Genomic DNA, 20690 nt, shown 5'->3' on the forward strand with positions numbered 1-20690 from the left:
ACTGGACTCAACACACCCCTGTGAATCAGAGCCTGATCCACCTCAGTGGAAAGACACCCACTGCAGCCAATGAGCACTGGATCAGGCCTTAAGGCTCGGTCCTGCGTCCATCGGCGTGTAGCGGACTGTTACCACTGGCCTCAGTGGGCGCAGGTGTCCGAGCAGGAGCAGAGACGGACTGGACAAGCCCCTGGCAGCTCTGACAGGCAGGATCCAGAGGGGCCCTTGCTGTCCATACCCATTCCACACTCGGAAGGCTACGCCAAGGCTCAGCTCTGCTTCCATCAGCGAGCCCTGCAAACCCGGGGCCACGTGTGCTCGAGGTCTGCCCGTGCGCCGCTGGCTCGGGGTTCTCACCGCCCCGGTTTGTTTAGCTTGCTTCCCTTGGTTTGAATACAACCCCCAAAGGCTGGTGGAAGTGGGATGTTGGTTTCTAGCTTGGGCGGTTTCCTTTTCCACCTGCATCCTACTGCCAGGACTGAATGCGTGTGCGCTGACAGCAGGCAGATGGTTGGAAGTGAAGTACTGCCCCGGCACCGGCCCCGTGGGACGCACACGCCTCAGGCTGCATCGCTCGCTATCCTCTCTTCCCTCAGCGCTCCGCAGAGCCTCCGCGCGTTTCCGGTTGGTGCAGACTTATGCAGCAGCCACGAGCGGGTGGCCAAGAGCTCCCAGGTCTTTTCAATGGCGACACAGCCGCTAGCTGCGTGACTCTGGAGACCAGCGCCAGACGTAGCGTGGATGTGCTGGTGGGAGACCCCTCGGTGTGGGGGCTGCTTTGTGAGCCCCTGTCACTGTCTGAAGACCAGCCTTCCACTCCGCCGCGACTGCAGTGAAGCACTAGCCCTAGAGCAAGAGCAAAGCTGAGGCTGACAGACCCCCAGGCCACAGCTCATCCCGTCAAGTGTCTCAGACTGGTCTGTGGGGCCTTGGTTCATTCCCTGCACGCCAGGGCAGCAAACCCCAGTGCAGGCCTGTCCTGAGCCGTTCTGTATAACCCCGTCCGCAGCGAGGAAGATTTGAAGTCGGATAAGCTGCTGCTTAAACCAAAGGGGCTGCAGTTTGGCCCTGCTGGAGACAGAAGTGGCTTGGGGCTGGGATGGCTCTGGGGAGCCCAGCAGGCTGATTATAAATGAAAGAAGCCCGTAAGAAATGGTTGTAAAAGTGCCCAAATTCCACAAACCCTGTAGTTTTGTGTAACAGACAGAGGCGGTGTTTCCTCCGCCCTGCTTCAGCAAGGCTCCCACCTGCAGCGGGGGCACTAGACACGTTGTCAGACACTGTCAAATCCTCTCCCCTGGGAGCTGCGATTTGTGTGTAATGGATTTCGTTTCCTCAGGCTGCAGTTATCAATGGCTGATGTGTGCACGTAACACAGGTTCCTTTCAATAGCTGGGAGGGAAGCGTACTTATTGATCCCCCACGTGCAATACGCTCAGTGCCTGAAAATCAACATTCGAACGAACACTGACGCCGATGGACGCAGTCAGAAACTTGCAGGCTGGTTCGTGGCAAAAGCAAATGACTTCGTTAAGAGGCTTGGATGCTTTATCTGCTCTGGTACCCCAGTCCGCTGACAAACAATGAAAATTGTACGCATTCAGTTATTACTATTGCTTATTACTGTACTGGCAGTAGGATGTGCTAGGTGCCTCTCAGGGCAGAGGGATGGTATGAGCCCTGCCATAAGAAGTGTACAAACTATCTGCAGACAGGGCCCAACCAGAGGTGCAAAGAGGACGTGGGGGCAGGAATTGAAAATCAGGGGCACCGATGTCCTTGCTCAGAGTGGGGCAGTGCACAGCACAATGGAGCTACGAATCTATTTTTTGCAATGAGCAGATAAATAGCTAGAGTGAATGAGCGGCACCCGCAGTCAGGTCGTTTCTTGTAGGGGTTGTGGGAGAAGTGAATCGTCACAGGGATTTAAATGAGCAGACCAACGGCTCTGCAGCCCAGGTCAGGAGTACAACATGCTCAGACGCCCCGCACACACACACGTACACATGCCTCATAAGCAAACAAGAACTTGCACACTGGGTCTAATTCTCCTCTTCTTTGGGCTAGTGTAAATCTGGAGTAACTCTACTGTCATTAATGAAGTTTCACTGGTACAAAACTGGGGTACCAGAGGCTATGCAAGCCCATTAGGACTTTACATAAACCATGGGTTGACTGGGACAATATCTCAAAGACAAATCTACACCAATTGTTGTGTAAAAACACAACATCCTTGCTTAACAGGCAGCAGGTTTAAAACAAACGGAAGGAAGTATTATTTCACACAATGCACAGTCAACCTGTGGAACTCATTGCCAGGGGATGTTATTTGTGAAGGGAAAAACTATAACTGGGTTCAAAAAAAGAACTAGATAAGTTCATGGAGGACAGGTCCATCAGTGGCTATTAGTCAAGATGGGCAGGGACAACCCCATGTTCTGGGTGTCCCTGAGCCTCTGACTTCAAATGCTGAGAGTGGATGACAGGGGATGGATCACTTGATAAAACAGGGGAGTTTGAGGTGGGGAGAAGGAGATCTCCCTTCTGAATGAACAGGGCGCAAGTACTAACTTTGGGGTGAGTGAGTTTGTTTGGCTGTTTGTGTTTTTCTTTCTCTCTCTTTCAGGTTATTTCAGTTACTGGATCAGTTGGGATTGTGTGTCTGGGGACTGTCTGAGCCTTTGGTTCCCTGGATCATCCTTGATCATCTTTGATCAGCCTCAATCAGCCTTGTGATCACCCTCCCCCTGTGTGATTAACGAGGGGGCAGGGCTAAGCTAGGAGAGAAGGCCTTAAAAGCCAGAGGGTAAGTGACCAAGGGGAGTCTGAGAGGGAGTTCGTAGGAGGGAGACGTAATATAGTCGTTATGGTTAGGAAGGGCCGCATCGCCAATGCCAATGCTGCTCCTGTCTCCTCCACCTGCGCCTGTGTCCAGACGGAGAACCTGACCATGGAGGCCTCTACCCAGATCCTGGTGTGGATTTGCAGAGATAGTAGCCTGCATTTCACACTCACAGAAAGCCAGGTTGGGGGGACCATCTAGTTTGCGAGGTGTCTGCTGGTGGAATCTCTCAGGAAGCAGGTGGGAGAGCTACAGGAGGAGGTGGCTTGGCTGAGGAGTATCCTTGCACATGAGGAATTCCTTGAGAGTATTCACCTGGAGACATCCAAGGCTGAGGAGGCTACCCAGCTACAGAGGACTGCTGTCACACCCTCGGGGGAGGACGACGTGGCTCTGTCACAGGGAGAACACTGGCTCTGGTGACTTCTGGCAGCAGACAATACTCCAATCCTACTCGCAACCCCCCAACCATGGTCACGGAGAACAGTTATGCTGCCCTGGCAACGAGGAATCACCCCCAAAGGAGGAGGAGGAGAAGCCATGTACTCCCAAGGCTGGGAGAATCACAGCCACCATTCCCAAGAGGAAAGTAGGTAGGGGTGGTTGGAGACTCTCTTCTGAGGAGGACGGGGGCACCCATCTGTCACCCTGCCATGGCATCCCAGGAGGTATGCTGCCTGCCAGGGGCCTGTATCTGAGACATTATGGAGGGATTGTTGAGGATCATCTAGCCTTCTGAGTACTACCCCATGCTACTCATCCATGTGGGCACTAATGATACTGCAAGGTATGACCCTCAGCAGATCAGAAGTGACTCCAGGGCTCTGGAAGTACAGGTGAAGGAGTTCGGAGCACAGGTGGTGTTCTCTTCAGTCTTTCCAGTCAAGGGTAGGGGCCCAGACAGAGACAGATGCATCCTGGAGGTGAATGCCTGTCTGCGAGGATGGTGTCACCAGGAGGGTTTCAGCTTCCTTGACCATGGGATACTGTTCTGGGAAGAAGGACTGCTAAACAGAGATGGGGTCCACCTATCGAGGAAGGAGAAGAGCATATTTGGATACAGACTGGCTAACCTAGTGAGGAGGGCTTAAACTAGGTTCGAAGGGGGCAGGACACCAAAGCGCATGCAGAAGTCAAAAACATGGAGACCTGGGAGAAGGGTCAGAATTTGGGGGGAGCATGGGCTGTTATAGCAGGGATAAGGGAGAGACAAGACAGAACTGGGGGGGCGGGGAATCAAATCAGTATCTGAGATGTCTGTATACTAATGCAAGAAGTATGGGGAATAAGCAGGAAGAACTCGAAATGCTAGTAAATAAACACAGCTATGACCTAGTTGGCATCACGGAGACCTAGTGGGCTAATACACATGACTGGAATATTGGTAGAGTAGGATTCAGCTTGCTCAGGAAGGACAGGCAGGGAAAAAAGGGAGGAGGTGTTGCCTTATATATTAAAAATTAACCTCCTTGGACTGAGGTTGAGATAGAAATGAGACAGACTAGTTGAAAGTTGCTGGGTCAGGATAAAAGGGGTAAAAAACAAGGGTGATGTCACGGCAGGGGTCTACTACAGACCATCTAGCCAGGAAGAAGAGGTGGGTGAGGCTTTTTTTAAACAACTAACAAAATCGTCCAAAGCCCAGGGCTTGGTGGGGATGGGGGACAAACTACCCAGACATATGTTGGGAAAACAACACAGCAGGGCACAGATTATCCAAGCAGTTCTTGGAATGTATTGGAGACAGTTTTTTAGTTGAGAAGGTGGAGACAGCTAGCAGGGGAGAGGCTGGTCTAGATTTGATTTTGACAAATGGGGAGGAACTGGTTGAGAATTTGAAAGTGGAAGGCAGCCTGGGTGAAAGTGATCATGAAATCATAAGAGTTCATGATTCTAAGGAATGGTAGGAGGGAGAACAGCACAATAGAGACAATGGATTTCAAGAAGGCAGACGTTAACAAATTCAGGGAGTTGGTAGGTACACTCCCATGGGAAGCAATTCTAAGGGGAAAAGCAATTGAAGACAATTGGCAGTTTTTCAAAGAGACATTATTAAGGGTACAAGAGCAAACTATCCCACTGCATAGGAAAGACAGGAAGTCTGGCAGTATGGCTTAACCAGGAGACCTTCAATGATCTTAAAAAAGAAAAGAAAAAAAAAGTCCTACAAAAAGTGGAAACTAGGTCAAATTACAAAGGATGGAAGGAGTTGCAAGTGCTTTGGAGGATAGGGTTAAAATTCAAACAGGGCTCCAGTCAGGAATAACCTGTTGTTTATACATGTGCAATCACAGAGACTGATAGTTTAGGTTTAGAAGCATTTACATGCAGTGTATGCTCAGTGGCTGTAAATGGCCCTTAACACAATCTCTGTTCACTGCGTATTTGGACAGGAGAACAATCAAGCCAAACCTTAGCAGTAGCTAAGCAACTGTTTGAATGCCAGGTAGAACTGAAGTGCTATTAGATACCGATTGAATCCATCACGGGGCTTTCTTTACTGAAGAACCCAGTCAAGATCATTTTAAATCCATGTTCCAATCAAGCACAGCAGGAGGAGGAGTCTGAATAAAACAACACAGGGGGTAACAGTGGGCCAGAGTTTGGGGTCCATGCTTTGTGCACCTGGTGCAGTGGGGGTGCAGCAGAAGTGGGTGACAGGGAGGTTGCTTTAAGCTGGTCATGTCCTGATGTGCAACTCAGAGCAGTCTGAAGGCTGGTCTAAACTGTACCATCCACCCATGACAGAGAAAGGGATGCCCTGGCCACACCCTTCTCTCCCCAGCCATGTCCACTCTGCCAGGGGATGGGAGGGGATATGGAATAGATGCCACAGGTCTGTGCCAATTGGGGATTCACTTAGACAAGGAGATTCTCTACTGGCATGATCTGCCAGCTTTGCAGGGTGTGTGCAAAGCTGCCCTAACCAGAGCTGGATCTGCCCTCGGTCTTTGCCAGTCAGACACAACTCTGCTGTCTACATTGTGTGATAAACCCGTATGCGCTGTGTGGCTCCGAGCTGAGACCTGCAGAGTTCAGCGACTGGAGACGTGCTAACAGGATGCTTGGTTGCACTGAGTGACCTACAGCAGATCCTAGGGGTAAGGTGACCAGATGTCCCAATTTTATAGGGACAGTCATGATTTTTGGGTCTTTTTCTTATATAGGCTCCTATTACCCCCCCACCCCGTCCCGATTTTTCACACTTGCTGTCTGGTCACCCTACATAAGGGGTGCCCTGAGCAGCTGCTTTTCCACTCTTTGCTTTCCATATCTTCTGCCCAAACCAACAGAAGAGCCAGTAAATGACAGCTCAGCAGTGCCCTTTCCGCCCCCACTTTGTATCACACACCAATTTGCAAAGTGCTCTGTGTATTTGCCTAAGAAATGCTACGATTTGGGATTTAAAGAGGAAACAAGCCCTGCCTAGGCCTCAAACTCAGCGACTCTTCCATCCAAATCCATAGGCACGCTGCCTGGGTTCCTATCCGCCACTGCACCACACAGTGATCTTTCCCCTCTACCAGTTAGCAGGATACACTGGTCAGCGCTCCAGAATCAACAGCATCACCGAGCTAGTCCTGATCAGCCTCGGGCCAACGCACCAGGGGGTGGACATAATCAGCTCCCCTTCCCCTGTTATTCCTGCATTGGGCTAGCCAGAATCTCACTGGGGAGCGTAACCCCTGCTCCTGGCTAGAACCGCCCCCCCCCCCACCCAGTGCCTGGAAGGGGGTGGAGAGAACAGAGCTATCAGCCTGGGAGATCACACCCACCCCCCTTTCCCCACACGACCAGGGACTCCCCTGGCAGAACCTTCCCTCTTGAGATATTGACCTCTAGAAGTCCCATAATCATCACCAGCGACACGAATGTGTTGCACCATCAGCCAGAGGAGGGTTTAGATCTCCAGCCAAGTCCCTGCCGTGTGGGGCCGTGTCACGCCTAACACACAGGCCCCTTTCATTAGTGGCGAGTGGGTGGCAGTTACCAGCTTTGGTCGTTCACTTGCAGGAACCTCATTGGGCAGCTGGGAGTGGCAGGCTGTGGGGTTTGCACAAGGCTGACTCCTACGTACAGATAACAGCCCATCCTGGCAGGGGCCTGGAACTGAAAAGGGTCCATTAATCATCAAATCACTGGACTGGGAAGGGGAGGAGCAGCCCTGGCACAGGGCACCGCTTGTGCACCCTGCTGGCTCACAGCTCACCAGAGAACCTTCCTCCTGCCACAGAAAACACTTCCCCAGTGATAGGAAGCTCCAGTTCCCGGGTGTGGCCAGCCACTAGGCTCTTCGTGAGCTACTGCCAGCAGTGGGCTCTAGAAAGTGGCATTTCCTTGCATGCACAGCCCTGATTTCAAGTGAGAATCCAGCAACAAAGAAATCTGAAACAATCAGTTATGGCTGTAAGAGAAAATTCAAGCCATTCAAAAAGCTCCTGCAGCCTGCATCACTAGGCTAGTTTCTCCGAGCACTCTGTCAGGTGCCTGGCTGGCTGGTTTTTGCTTGCATGCTCAGGGTCTAACTGAGCACCATACATGAGGTCGGGAAGGAATTTTCCCTCCGGACCTTGGAGGGGTTTTGCCTTCCTTTGCAGCGCGTGGGTGTGGGACACTTCCCAGCGTTGTCTGGGTGTCTCTCACTAAGTCCATTCCCTGCCCCTGCGGGGGCCTGGGGCACTGGTGCCCCTCAGTCCTTCCTCAGTAGCTGCTTGCGGCACATCACAGTCTAGTCTGCTGTGGGTTGCGATTCGTGGGTTGCTGGGTTTAGCGAGTGGGTGCTGGATGGTGTTAAGAACATAAGAACGGCCAATGGTCCATCTAGCCTAGTGCCCTGTCTTCCAACAGCAAAACCAGGTACCCCAGAGGGAATGAACAGAACATGGCAATTATCGAGTGATCCATCCCCTGTCGTCCAGTCCCAGCTTCTGGCAGTCAGAGGCTAGTGACAGCTAGAGCATGGGGTGCACCCCGGACCATCTTGGCTAGTAGCCAGCGATGGCCCTGTCCGTCTGTTGGGAGCTGTGACGCACAGGAGGTCAGACTAGAGGATGTGGTGCTCCCTTCAGGCCCGACTCTGTGACTCTATCCAGAAAGCAGTTCCCTCCCATCTAGTGGTTAAAATCAAAACTGGTTTTTAACTGGCTTTTCAGTGTGTGATGGGCTTGTCCAGTGTCATTGGAACGGCCGGCCTCTCTTTTGTACACAGACATTGCTGTGATGACTGCACTGGACACCTTCATATCACAGCTCCCTTTGACCGGCTGGGCTCGAACCGTGTTGGTTTGACAACACTGATGTTTCAAAGTTGTGATTACATTGCCAGCGACTCCAGTCAGGAACGTGCGAGCGGAGCAGACGGGAAAGTGACATTTGGGCTGAAGTGCGGGGGGGAGCGTGATGTATACCTCAGGCCTAGCAGGCAAGAACGAAGGCACAGCGTGTTCATTAGGCTAATGAATCACTCGGGACTAAATTCGCTGTGTTTGGTGTAAAAAAGGGCCGGCTGCACATGACCTGCTGATGCCAGGAAATCTTCTGTGCTAGGAAATCAGGGTTTTGTTGACATACTTTAAATGGCAAGCTCACCAACTGTTCTTAGGCTCTGCAAAATTATTTCAACAGCCCTTTGAACCGTTAAATATTCTGTAGGAATTTCAGAGCTCTGGATGACAATGTGGTAATTTATGCCAACATCTCTCTCACTTACTTTCAGAGCATGCAGAGATGACTGTTGGCAAATCTTCTTGTGCCTCTTTATGCAGTGCTGGGATGCAAGATTCGCCACTTAACAGACTTAGAAGAAAAGTGTTGCCTTTATGTGCAGGGGATTGGACGAGGAGACCTCTCAAGGTCCCTTCCACTCCTACGATTCTGTGATTTAATGATGGTGTGTGGCCCACGGGGGACTGAAGTGCTCCAGCCACAGAACAGACCGTGGCGCCATGAGCATCCCAACAGGGCCCTGCCAATGTGACTTTGCCCCAGCCTGCCAGGCCCAGCGCTCGGCGGATGAGAGGAGAGGTCAGGCTCCAGGCCTGTTTCCAATTCGGAGTCCCTCCAGGGCTGTGAAGAAGGTCAGTCCATGCCAAATATGGAGGCACTTTCTGCAGTGTAGACCTGTGTCCACTGGGAATTGGGTGAGGCCACCAAACTCATTCCACACAGACCACCAAACAGTGCCACCCTAGCACGAAAACAACTTCGCCAGCCCTGACAATACTGCTTGTAATCGCACAGCCTGGAACAGAGAGGCCAGCTTTCTGCCCAGAATGACTCCTCCCAGCCAGGGCAGAAGCTCCAGAAAAGCAAGGCTTACAGCAGAAACGCCAGGGTCTAACCAGGAGGCTGAGGCAAATGGTGCTGAAGAAATGACCAAAAATCCAGGGATGGTGAAGCGGAAGCAGGGGCACTGAAGGGGAGTGCAGCTCTGCCCCGCATGCTAACAGCCCAAAGCCTCATTCATTGCTAGGCTCCATTCACGCCAGGCTCATGGGACCTGCCTTCTTTTTCCAGTGGGAACCAGGTGTTTGTTTGTAAAGTCCGTTGGTGGCTGAGCTGGTTCTGCAGCGTCAGGTGAGCAGGGGCAATGAGAGCCAGATTTTGACTTGCGGTTCAAGAGCTGTATGGATTTGCATCACCACCAATCACTTTGTCAACTCAGGTAGCTACAGTTTTCGACACCCATCCGAGCGGAAGATCTGAACTGACACACCCAGGTGCGGGCCAGGACCACTCCCTGCTCTCAGAGCCGGTCCTCAGCTCAGGGTGTCCCTGGAGTCCACTTTTAACTCTCTGCTGCAGTTTTCCTGACAGGAGACAGGCACTGCAGGGCCCCAGGCTGTGGGTAGCCAGGTGAGTCTTTCTTTAGCTGTTCACCTTGCCGCGGACTCTTCAGAGGGGGCCTTTTATCCATCTGTAGCCAGTCACGCTAACCGGGCCTTGCTTCTTTGGGCATCCCTGCCCTGCTGCTCCTGGGTTCTCACTGCCACCACGCGGCAGGGTCTCCCCTAGAGTGGGAGAAGCAGGCAAGAAGCCTTCCTCATTCACACCCCATGGCAGGGCCCTGGCCCCAGCCCAGCCCTGTGCTCATCAGGAGAGCGCTGGGGCCACCCGAGGCTACTGCCAATGGCAGCCCTTGTTCACCACGTACAAGGGGGCAGCGAGGCTGTTCTAACATGTGCCCCCGGCCCTGTCGGGGAGCTGGGCCTGTCTCCAGCACTCCTGTGCCTGTGGATGCCCCTAGCAGCTGGCTCAGCTCCGTCCTTCTCAGGGCCTGTCCCCTGCTGGGTCGCAGTCCACAGAGCCAGGGGCTGGGAGAGAGCAGCAGCTTCTCACTGGACGTCCCCCCGGGGAGAGTCACACGTGGGGAGAGACAGCTGCAGGGGCACAGGTCCCAGCCTCCAAAAGAGGGTGACAGCTATTGGGAGGGAACAGATATTGGGGGGCAGAGATGGGGGGACTGGCACAAGGGGGAGGAATCTATTGGGGGGCAGAGATGGGGCAGGGGGCATGACAGGAGAGGCGGGGAACTAATGTAAGTACTGGGGGGGTCTCTTTCTTTAAGAGGGGTGGGGAGAAAGAAAGCCATGCGGCATGAACCTAATGAAGGCTGAGGGTGAGTGTTGGGGTCCTGTGATCCTACAGAGAAGGTAAATCCCCCTGCCCCCCAAATATCCCCCAGTATTTTGGGCACAGTGATGCCCTGCTCCCTGCAGTCTAGCACTGAACGCAGGTGTCAGGGCTGAGCCCACAGACACCATCTTGGATTCCCTTTCTGGGCTCCATTTCCTACCTCGTTTCTCTCCCCACTGCCCCAGCACCTGCCCCGGTGCACAGCGCAAGTGCTGAGCACAGAGGCATCAACACAAACATGCACCGCTCCCTATTTTGCATCATTCGACGTCTGGGTCCAGGCTGGGTGATCCAGGCAAGAGCAACAGCAGAGATGGGCCCCTCTCAAACAGACTCCTGGGCTACAAGGCCAGAAGGGACCCTCGTGATCTCTAGTCTGACCTCGTGCGCGTTGCAGGCCAGAGAATCTCGCCCACCCCTCCTGTAATGTCCCCTAATCTGTAACGACCAGTAACTGAGTGCCTGGACTCCTCAACTCCTGATTTAAGCACTTCAAGTCACAGAGACTCCACTAGTTTAACCCTGCAAGTGACCCGTGCCCCATGCTGCAGAGGAAGGCGAAATCTCCCACGGTCTCTGCCGATCTGACTCAGACTAGACAGACAGACATGGTCACTCGGAGCTTGCAGGGACACTCGTGTAAATGTCTGCAGCGCTAGGAACGAGACCCCAGAGAACGCCTGGCTCTTTGCAAGCAATCTCTGACGGAGCAGGACGATGGCTGGGCAGCTGTGTCTGGGGCAGGTTTATCCTTTTCCCCTCTAACAGGAGGTGGGTAAGGCTGCCCCTCAATCCAAATGCCATGAGACAAGACACCTGCCCCCCCCGCCCCCCCAAGAAAGAGACTAAAAACCACTCATGAACTTTTAGCCCCTCCTCCGTTGGCATTTTCCGACTCCTGAACCGGAAGGGAGGAATCCCAAATTACTCCGGCCACTGACCCTGAAATGCACAAAGCTACGTCCAACCTGGGCACCTGCTGGTTGGGTGGGGGGCACTCCCCGTCCCTTCCCCAGGCACTGATCTCAGCTACCTCCCTCCCCTGGAAACTGCCCTCTGCTTTGCCCTCTCTCCTTCTCCTGCCTTGCTCTCTGCCCAGCTCCTCCTCTCAGACAGTGCCCCTGCCTAGCCCGCTGGGGAGGTCGGGGCCCCACGCCTAGGCTCCATCTACCACCCCTCCCCCTCCCGTTCCCCTTTGCTTCTCTCACCCCACTCAGTGCTGGGCAGCTGCAGAGGGCAGGAGGAGCCTGCTGCTGCCCCGGCCCAGGGTGCCTGGGACCAAGCCTGGCACAGGGGAGCTGAGACTCACTCTGCAGGATGAGAACAGTTGCTCAGTCTCCCCAGCTGCCCTTGGGGTCAGCAATCCGCGGCAGCATCAGTGACAGCTCAGGGAGAAGCTCGGCCCGGCTTGCGAAAGGCCAGGTGGAAATCTTCAGCACCGCAGGACTCATGGAAACACCGGGAGACCTGCCAGCCCAGTCCTGGCAGTGCTGCGGTCATGGCCCGGCAGTGTGGGAGGAGGAGGGGCCTGTGTTGAAGGCACGGGGCTGAGACTCCAGAGCTGGGCCCCCAACAGACGCCAGGGTGTCCGTGGTGGGCCCTCATCCCTCCGGAACATCCTTTGGCAGTTCCAATTAGAGCCCTTCAGGGCAGGGCCCGGTTCTCACGCTGTGTATGTACCCCACCAGCACCTGGGGGCCTGACCTCAGTTGTGACCCTCACCTTACTACGTTCAAATAAATACTAATGTCATAGATCAGGGGTGAACATTACTGAGAGCCTGGAAGCTGTTGGTCAGTGTTTGTGATAACATAGAATCATAGGACTGGAAGGGATCTCGAGAGGTCATCTAGTCCAGACCCCTGCACTCCTGGCAGGACTAAGTATCTAGACCAGCTCTGAGAAGGTGTTTGTCTGAGCTGCTCTTAAAAATCTCCAATGATGGAGATTCCACAACCTCCCTAGGCCATTTATTCCAGGGTTTAACCACCCTGACAGAAAGAAAAGGAGGACTTGTGGCACCTTAGAGACTAACAAGGTGCCACACGTCTTCCTTTTCTTTTTGCGGATACAGACTAACACGGCTGCTCCTCTGAAACCACCCTGACAGGAAGTTTTTCTTAACGTCCAACCTTAACCGCCCTTGCTGCAATCTGAGCCCATTGCTTCTTGTCCTGTCCGCAGAGCTTAAGGAGAACCATTTGCCTCCAGGGAAAAATACGAAGTAATGTTTGAAATGATGGTAAAAAGAACAGGAGGACGTGTGGCACCTAAGAGACTAACCAATTTATTTGAGCATAAGCTTTCGTGAGCTACAGCTCACTTCATCGGATACAGACTAACATGGCTGCTACTCTGAAACCTGAAATGATGGTGTTACCGCTGAACGACAAGTGCATGATTAAGGGCAAATATGTCACTGGCGATGGTGTCAGCCAGGGAACTGACAGTGGCATTCAGAGATACAAGTACAATGTTAGGGACAAATAGGTTCCTATAGGCATCCTAGCTAGGTGCATTTGAACATACTGTGCTGAGCTCTTACAGGGAAGCTGGTTTTGCTGCGACAGATAATCTGTGGTAAGAAGTGATACAACACAGAGGTTTATGCATTTTCATCACATGGCAGATCAGACTAGCAAGCTGCCGGCTGACCATAGTATCGAGGCATTTCTGAAACCTCCGAGGTTTTACAAATGCCTCAGCATCGCTGAGCACAAAATGGATTTGATATTTTTTCTGATCCTGTACTTTAAAGGCTAGAGGGTCCCTGCTGGCAGGCAGCAGTTAAATGTGACAAATGTAACACCACAAACAACTCTGACATCATAATCAAAAAGGCTGACAAAGGAGGTTCTGTCGTCATCATGAATAGGTCGGAATATGACCAAGAGGCTGCTCGGCCGCTCTCCAACACCACTTTCTACAAGCCATTACCCTCTGATCCCACTGAGAGTTACCAAAAGAAACTACAGCATTTGCTCAAGAAACTCCCTGAAAAAGCACAAGAACAAATCCGCACAGACACACCCCTGGAATCCCGACCTGGGGTATTCTATCTGCTACCCAAGATCCATAAACCTGGAAATCCTGGACACCCCATCATCTCAGGCATTGGCACCCTGACAGCAGGATTGTCTGGCTATGTAGACTCCCTCCTCAGGCCCTACGCTACCAGCACTCCCAGCTACCTTCGAGACACCACTGACTTCCTGAGGAAACTACAATCCATTGGTGAGCTTCCAGAAAACACCCTCCTGGCCACTATGGATGTAGAAGCCCTCCACACCAACATCCCACACAAAGATGGACTACAAGCCATCAAGAACACTATCCCCGATAATGTCACGGCAAACCTGGTGGCTGAACTTTGACTTTGTCCTCACCCATAACTATTTCACATTTGGGGACAATGTATACCTTCAAGTCAGCAGCACTGCTATGGGTACCCGCATGGCCCCACAGTATGCCAACATTTTTATGGCTGACTTAGAACAACGCTTCCTCAGCTCTCGTCCCCTAACGCCCCTACTCTACTTGCGCTATATTGATGACATCATCATCTGGACCCATGGAAAAGAAGCCCTTGAGGAATTCCATCATGATTTCAACAATTTCCATCCCACCATCCACCTCAGGCTGGACCAGTCCACACAAGAGATCCACTTCCTGGACACTACGGTGCTAATAAGTGATGGTCACATAAACACCACCCTATACCGGAAACCTACTGACCGCTATTCCTACCTACATGCCTCTAGCTTTCACCCTGACCACACCACACGATCCATTGTCTACAGCCAAGCTCTGCGATACAACCGCATTTGCTCCAACCCCTCAGACAGAGACAAACACCTACAGAATCTCTATCAAGCATTCTTACAACTACAATACCCACCTGCTGAAGTGAAGAAACAGACTGACAGAGCCAGAAGAGTACCCAGAAGTCACCTACTACAGGACAGGCCCAACAAAGAAAATAACAGAACGCCACTAGCCGTCACCTTCAGCCCCCAACTAAAACCTCTCCAACGCATCATCAAGGATCTACAACCTATCCTGACGGACGACCCATCACTCTCACAGATCTTGGGAGACAGGCCAGTCCTTGCTTACAGACAGCCCCCCAACCTGAAGCAAATACTCACCAGCAACCACACACCACACCACAGAACCACTAACCCAGGAACCTATCCTTGCAACAAAGCCCGTTGCCAACTGTGCCCACATATCTATTCAGGGGACACCATCACAGGGCCTAATAACATCAGCCACACTATCAGAGGCTCCAGAGTAGCAGCCGTGTTAGTCTGTATTCGCAAAAAGAAAAGGAGGACATGTGGCACCTTAGAGACTAACCAATTTATTTGAGCATAAGCTTTCATGAGCGACAGCTCACTTCATCGGATGCCGTCTGAAACCCACAAATACACTGAAGATCATAATTGCAGATTTGCTAAATGTCCCCTGACATTGGAGAAACAGGAATGTAATTCACAAATACCTGCACCTGCACCCTGCTGTCTAGCCTTCATTCTGGGATGCACGTGATTTGCCATTTTCTTGTTGGAGTTACCTGGCATCTTCCAACTACAGCTCTTTTCTTTTCTTTTTTAATAGCAACAGCTAGCATTGCGGCCTCAGTTTGAGGCAGACACCTAAGAAATCTCCCTCCATTCTCTTTCAATAGAATATACACTCGCTTCCTGATGCAGAATATTAAGGGGGTCGGAGGCAGCAGGTGCATTGCAGCTGGCGGCGGGGGGGACGCGGAGTTCTGCAGATGAAAAGTGTGAAGGGGCTAAACAGCAAATGCAAGGAGCAGCTTGTTGTCCGATGATCAGAGGGAAAGCTGCCTCCCAAGGAAAAGTTGGATATTATGCTCTTCCTGCCTCCTGCCTGTTCACCGCAAGGCTGCCTTAAGCTGCTGTTGGCAACACTGACTTTGTCAAATCTCCCACAGAGACAGGATTAGATATTAAAGAGTTACATTGTTTGGAGGAGCCCAGGAACTTATTTGCACATCGGAGCCCACAGGGGCTCTCCTGGAGCATTTAGATTAGAATTTAAGGTGTGAGTTGAAAGGGAAATGGACAATCTACGCCTTTGGTTTGAACTAATGCATTTTCCCCAATTTACAGGGCTACATATGGAATATCTGAAATTACTTCCTAATAATATTTACTACTGATTTCCAGCCGGAGCCTTGTTTTTTCCCGTGGCATTTAACAGACCCTTATTAATATTCTGGATTGCGTGGGAGAGCGCAAACACATGGTTCTGTATCATTTCTGTTTAGTAAATCGGATGATTGGGAAGGAGAGAGCCGCACATCAAAGCAGCGAGATGATTTCTAGGATCTATTACACGTGTCTTTGCAGATAGATTTGAAAAAAGACGTCTAGAGGGTTGATGTATTCCTGGCAGCAGATGTGAACTGCTCTCTTACTTCTTAGCCTGAACCTTAACAATGACAGAGGGAAAGGGAATGGAATAAATATCAGTGACTGACTCATTTCTCATCTCCTTCTCAACCTCTCTCCGCAGGGCCCAGCTACTCCAGGCACCAATTGCCCAGTGAAGTCCATTCGTCTGGTGTCTGGCACGGGACATGGCTCCAGACTTCACGGTAATTCTAAATGGTCCCTGCCGATACCTCGAAGGCAGCCTGCCAGACGACACATTGCGCTTTTCTACAACCTCCTGTCGGTAGATCTCCAAGCACTGTCTCAGCATGAAAGAACCACTCCCTACAATGCTCCTCTGAGGCCAAAGTGATGGCCATACAGTATGTCGGGGAGAGCTGAGAAGGGACCCCACCCTTCTGCCATCCCAGCCCAAGTTGTAGCCAGGAGACCACACTTCCAGTCTATGAGATTCATGCTGGAAGGTTTCTGAGGCTTTGGGCCAGGTGAGGCTCTTTGCTGACCCTGGCCCTTTGCAACTTGCCTGGTAATTAAATGGAGTGTCCCTGCAGCAGTTCTCTGTGGAGGAAGAAACGTTCTGGACAATTTGGGGGCCCAATCCTGCAGTTCTTACTCAACTAAAACGTCCAGTGAACTCAATACGTTGTGTGTGTATAAGGACTGGAGGACTGTATCTTTGGGCTCCTGCCTATTATTGAGCACAGGCCCAGACCTGCCGTCCTAGCTCAGGCGCAGAGGCTATGTCCACACTGCAGCTAGGAGCGAGCGGCGGAGCCCAGGCAGGCAGACTCCTGCTAGCATGCTCAAAATAACAGTGTGGACGTTGCAGCCTGGACAGCAGCTCGTGCCCGCCGGCATCCAAGCCTGCCCAATCCCCTGGTCCCAAGCTGCCACCTGTCCACACTAACGCTACCTCGAGCAGGGCTTGTGCAAGTGTGCGAGGCTGTCTCCCAGCTGCAGCGGGGACCTACCCAGAGAGGCTAAAGCTAAGTTCAAAAGCCTCCACTAAACGTGAATGCCCAGTTTGGGGCAGTTTGCACGGCGTACTCCCCATTACACACTGAGTCGACAGCAGGACTAGAACTCGGCGTCTCTGGTTCCCACACCAGTGTGCTGGCCCCTGGACCGCACCGTGTCCCGTATGGCAGACGTGACCTGTCTCTGCTGGGGCACTTTGCACTGGGTGAATTTCACACAGCATGAGCTACTGTCACTGCCCTGCACCACCCACTGAGCAAACAAGCAAGACACCATTTGCTGTGGGAGCAACAAACCAGCTAACAGGCCTTTGCTACAGGACCAGTGACTCTTGCTTAGAAAATAAACATCTCAGCTTTGCTTCAGCATCTCATTTCCATAAAATCAGAAAGAAAGCCAAGGCATTTATCTAGCAGCAGGAGGCCATTATCTTCTGGAAATGTTCTTCCATTGGCACTCTCTCTGGAGCGGCCTGCTTTCTGGTAAGATCATGACTAGAGCCACTGGGAAGCCATGGGAACGTTTGTCCCAGAATCGGTGGAAAATTTTCAGAACACCTGCCGGAAAATCCATGGGACTTTTAAAGCACGGTCAGATGAGTATTAATAACTTAACAGATGCATTTATTCAGCGGGTAGTTTAAAGTCAAACTATTTTTTATAATTCCACAGGCCTTATCTTTTATTTTAATCTTCCTAGCAACAGGATGATGGAAAACTCTAGGCATCCCCAAGACACCTGGATGGTTGTTACAAAAAACAGATCATCAAAGTAAACTAAAGTGCATAACTGGCTGAATCATTGCAAGCTTCCTCAGCAAAACCCTTAGCACATCCTTCCTCCAGATCTCTGGCCATGTCTTCTGTGCCTGCCTGCCTGGGTACCAGTGAACTCTTCCATGTGGGCTTATCCTTTATACAGAAGCCTTTCCCAGCATGCCCCTCTCATGGACCACCCAACTGTAGCCTTCTATCGATCTCATCTATCCACTAACATTTCTAACGCATCTGCACCTCTAGTACCAGGACCCTGTCACAGATTCTGGTGCAATTGTTTGCATGCTTAAATCTAAACCTTTTCCTGTGGAATATCCGTTCAACTTAACCCAGTCACACGCTTGCCCTTGTTAGGGTTCAGGTTTAATGCTCCATTGGGATGAATGACAGCAGGTCACACTTGTTCCAGAGCTATCATTACAGGGGCATAACAATATTTGCATGGGCCTCCAAGCAAAAGGCAAAAGTGGCTCCTGCCTTACCCATTGGGATGCAGAACTGAACAAGCCTGGTACCTGTGTGTGGTCCCCATAATGTCGCTGCAGGTGCTCTCTGAACTCAGAGGGGTGCTGGCGAGGTTCCTTTATCCTGAGTCCCACCTCTAAGCAGGCTCTCAGCTGAGGTGAAAGAGGAAAGACTAAATGCAGCGTTAAATACTTTTTTAAACTGTAGTTTTAGGAGAGTGACTGTGCGACTTTCTGTCCTCCCCTTGAACGAATGCGGCATTGCACTGGTGAAGAACAAGTAAACAAATAATTAAAGCCGTGATGAAGTGTTAAATGTGACACTTGTGAAGGCGCTAAATAAAACAGCGAGGCTGTGTCTGTACTAGGGAATTGAATTGTTGTCACTGAACCGAGGGCATGACAGCGCAGTGTGGCCATGCTTGCTCTGCTCTGCGAGCTAACTCCAGATACATTCAATGGGCCAGAGGGGCAGAGCTAACCAAGGGATTTAAAAACCTGGGATTCCTGAAGTGTGCAGGAGCCACTGGTGGGCCCCAAATGCCCAGTCTATGCACCCTAATGAGCCCACTACCAGAAGAGGGACTACCCCATGGTGCACAACCCTGATCCCTGTGGCAGGTTCCTGGACAGGTGCATGGCGAGACCAGGCAAATGGCATCATGCCAAAATTTTCAAACACTCTGGACAGTTCAGAAGCTGGCAGAGGCAGACTCTGTCTCCTGAGCACCACTGACATTAATGTGGATTCCTGCTTCACTGTGACTCTGGGGGACCCTGCACACCTGATGTTACCAGGGGTCATGAAACCATCTCCAGATGGCACAAGCAAACCTAGAAAGACACCAGGTCAGCTCTGCCCTGGGGGGTGGAGTGTGTGCTTGGGAGACTTGAAGGCAGGATGGAGACGTCGACTCACATGCAGTGATTAATGTAGCGATCGCAATATCTGCATTTTGCATAATATATGTGAAAGCAAAGGGCAGAGCTCTTCAGTGCAGACTGCAGCGAGGGGGCAGCAGGACGGGCAGCAGCCTGTTCACAGCCGGACAGACAAGCTGTTGTATCCGAGACTCTTATTTATATTAGCACAGCGTGTGGCTGGCGTGCTGCCCAGTTGGCTCTGTGCACGTGTTTCCAGACGGATGGTGAGAACTAGGGCTGGATCATGCATAGTTCTCACACTGGGAGCCATAGTTTGCTCTGCTGGTGCATTTCTTCTTATGTATTAAATGTGGACATTAATAATTATCCCACTAGCATCATCTGGATAGGAAGTGCTGTTACGGAGTGACCTAGTAGGGCTGACGTATTGCCAGGGTAATACAGCTCAGCAGTTCTGCTAGGAAGTGCCTTTCCGTGGGATTGTCCTTCTGAGGGGTTAATGCAGCTACATGGGGTATGGAAGCTCTGTGTTAGTTACAGGCAGGGTGTTTATGGGGGAACAGTGGTTTAGGGTCTGAGATTAACGAACAGCAGGACCAATGGGCGAGTTACAGAGGGGTCTCATCCCATGACATTTCCTTCCCTTCGTGTCCCTCAGGCAGTGCCAGCTCTCCCATCTGTGCTCCTCCCTTTATCATTTCCTTGGCATCAGCAGACTCTGAAGGCTGCACACTAGGGTAAAAAACCCCACCCTGCCATTGTGGCTTGTGCTCTCAAAGGCCCAGAAAGTAGCATTTTCCGAGTCCTAGGCATTTAATTTGTTCAATTCCCTCTATGGGGCATGAGCTATGTTCTTCTCCATTCTTCAGAGCATCAATTGGCTCCTGTTCCTTAAATACTGTCTCTTTACGTTAGAAGAAAGAGAAGCGAGAAGGGGGAAAGGTTCTTTTCTGTGTTAAATGTGGCAATGAAGATCACCACAAACTCACTTCCAACCAAATCAGCCAATTGCACAAGTGTTTTCAAACATTTTCCTCGCCGCTCTTCAACAGCTAGATCCAAATCTGTAACAAGTTGACGCTGAAGCCTGGACACACGCTGGCAAGTGGCACCTGTATCTGAACCCAGAACATGGAGACTGCATGTGAACAGCGACCTGACTGCCTGCACAACTGCCTAATCTGCAGGTCAACGCAGGGACACGCGGGCACATTGTTCCCACGCTGACTCCCTCTCCGCACTGGCTGAAGGTTTGGCTCCTGAAATGAATGTATTTCTTTATCTCCCCAGTGTGAATTTAGTGAAAGGCACGTGACTACCAGACTTGGAGACTGACACCCTCCAGCCAAATCTTCCCATGCTGCCCCACCAGTTCAGGCCCCACACCTCTGCCAGTAGGTTAGAGTTGTGATGAGGGCTTTGTCGTTGAACCCTGTGTCACGGAGTGTGGGGGAGTCCAGGCCCTGCACCCCTCTTCCTGGGATTCACTGTGACTCTCAGCCAGCCAGTAAAACGGAAGGTTTATTGGACAATAGGAACACAGTCTCAAACAGAGCTTGTGGGAACAACCAGGACCCCTCAGTCAAGTCCTTCTGGGGGAGTAGACCCCATCCCTGGAGCCAGGAGCGGGAGGGGGAGGTAACACCTCCGCCCGGGAATGTGGACAGAGGCTGCAGGAAGGAGC

The 20690-nt window shown here is 51.7% G+C and overlaps 1 long non-coding RNA gene across 1 annotated transcript; it reads left to right on the forward strand.

Moving 5' to 3' along the window:
• Window positions 1-2516: 2516 nt before the first annotated feature.
• LOC141995447 (uncharacterized) lies at window positions 2517-16494 on the forward strand. The gene is made up of 3 exons (XR_012641322.1): window positions 2517-2806; window positions 8559-9697; window positions 16025-16494. It is a non-coding gene; the product is annotated as an uncharacterized LOC141995447 (long non-coding RNA).
• Window positions 16495-20690: the final 4196 nt, after the last annotated feature.

Source organism: Natator depressus, chromosome 10, assembly GCF_965152275.1.
Source record: "Natator depressus isolate rNatDep1 chromosome 10, rNatDep2.hap1, whole genome shotgun sequence".
Taxonomy (NCBI): Eukaryota; Metazoa; Chordata; order Testudines; family Cheloniidae; genus Natator; species Natator depressus.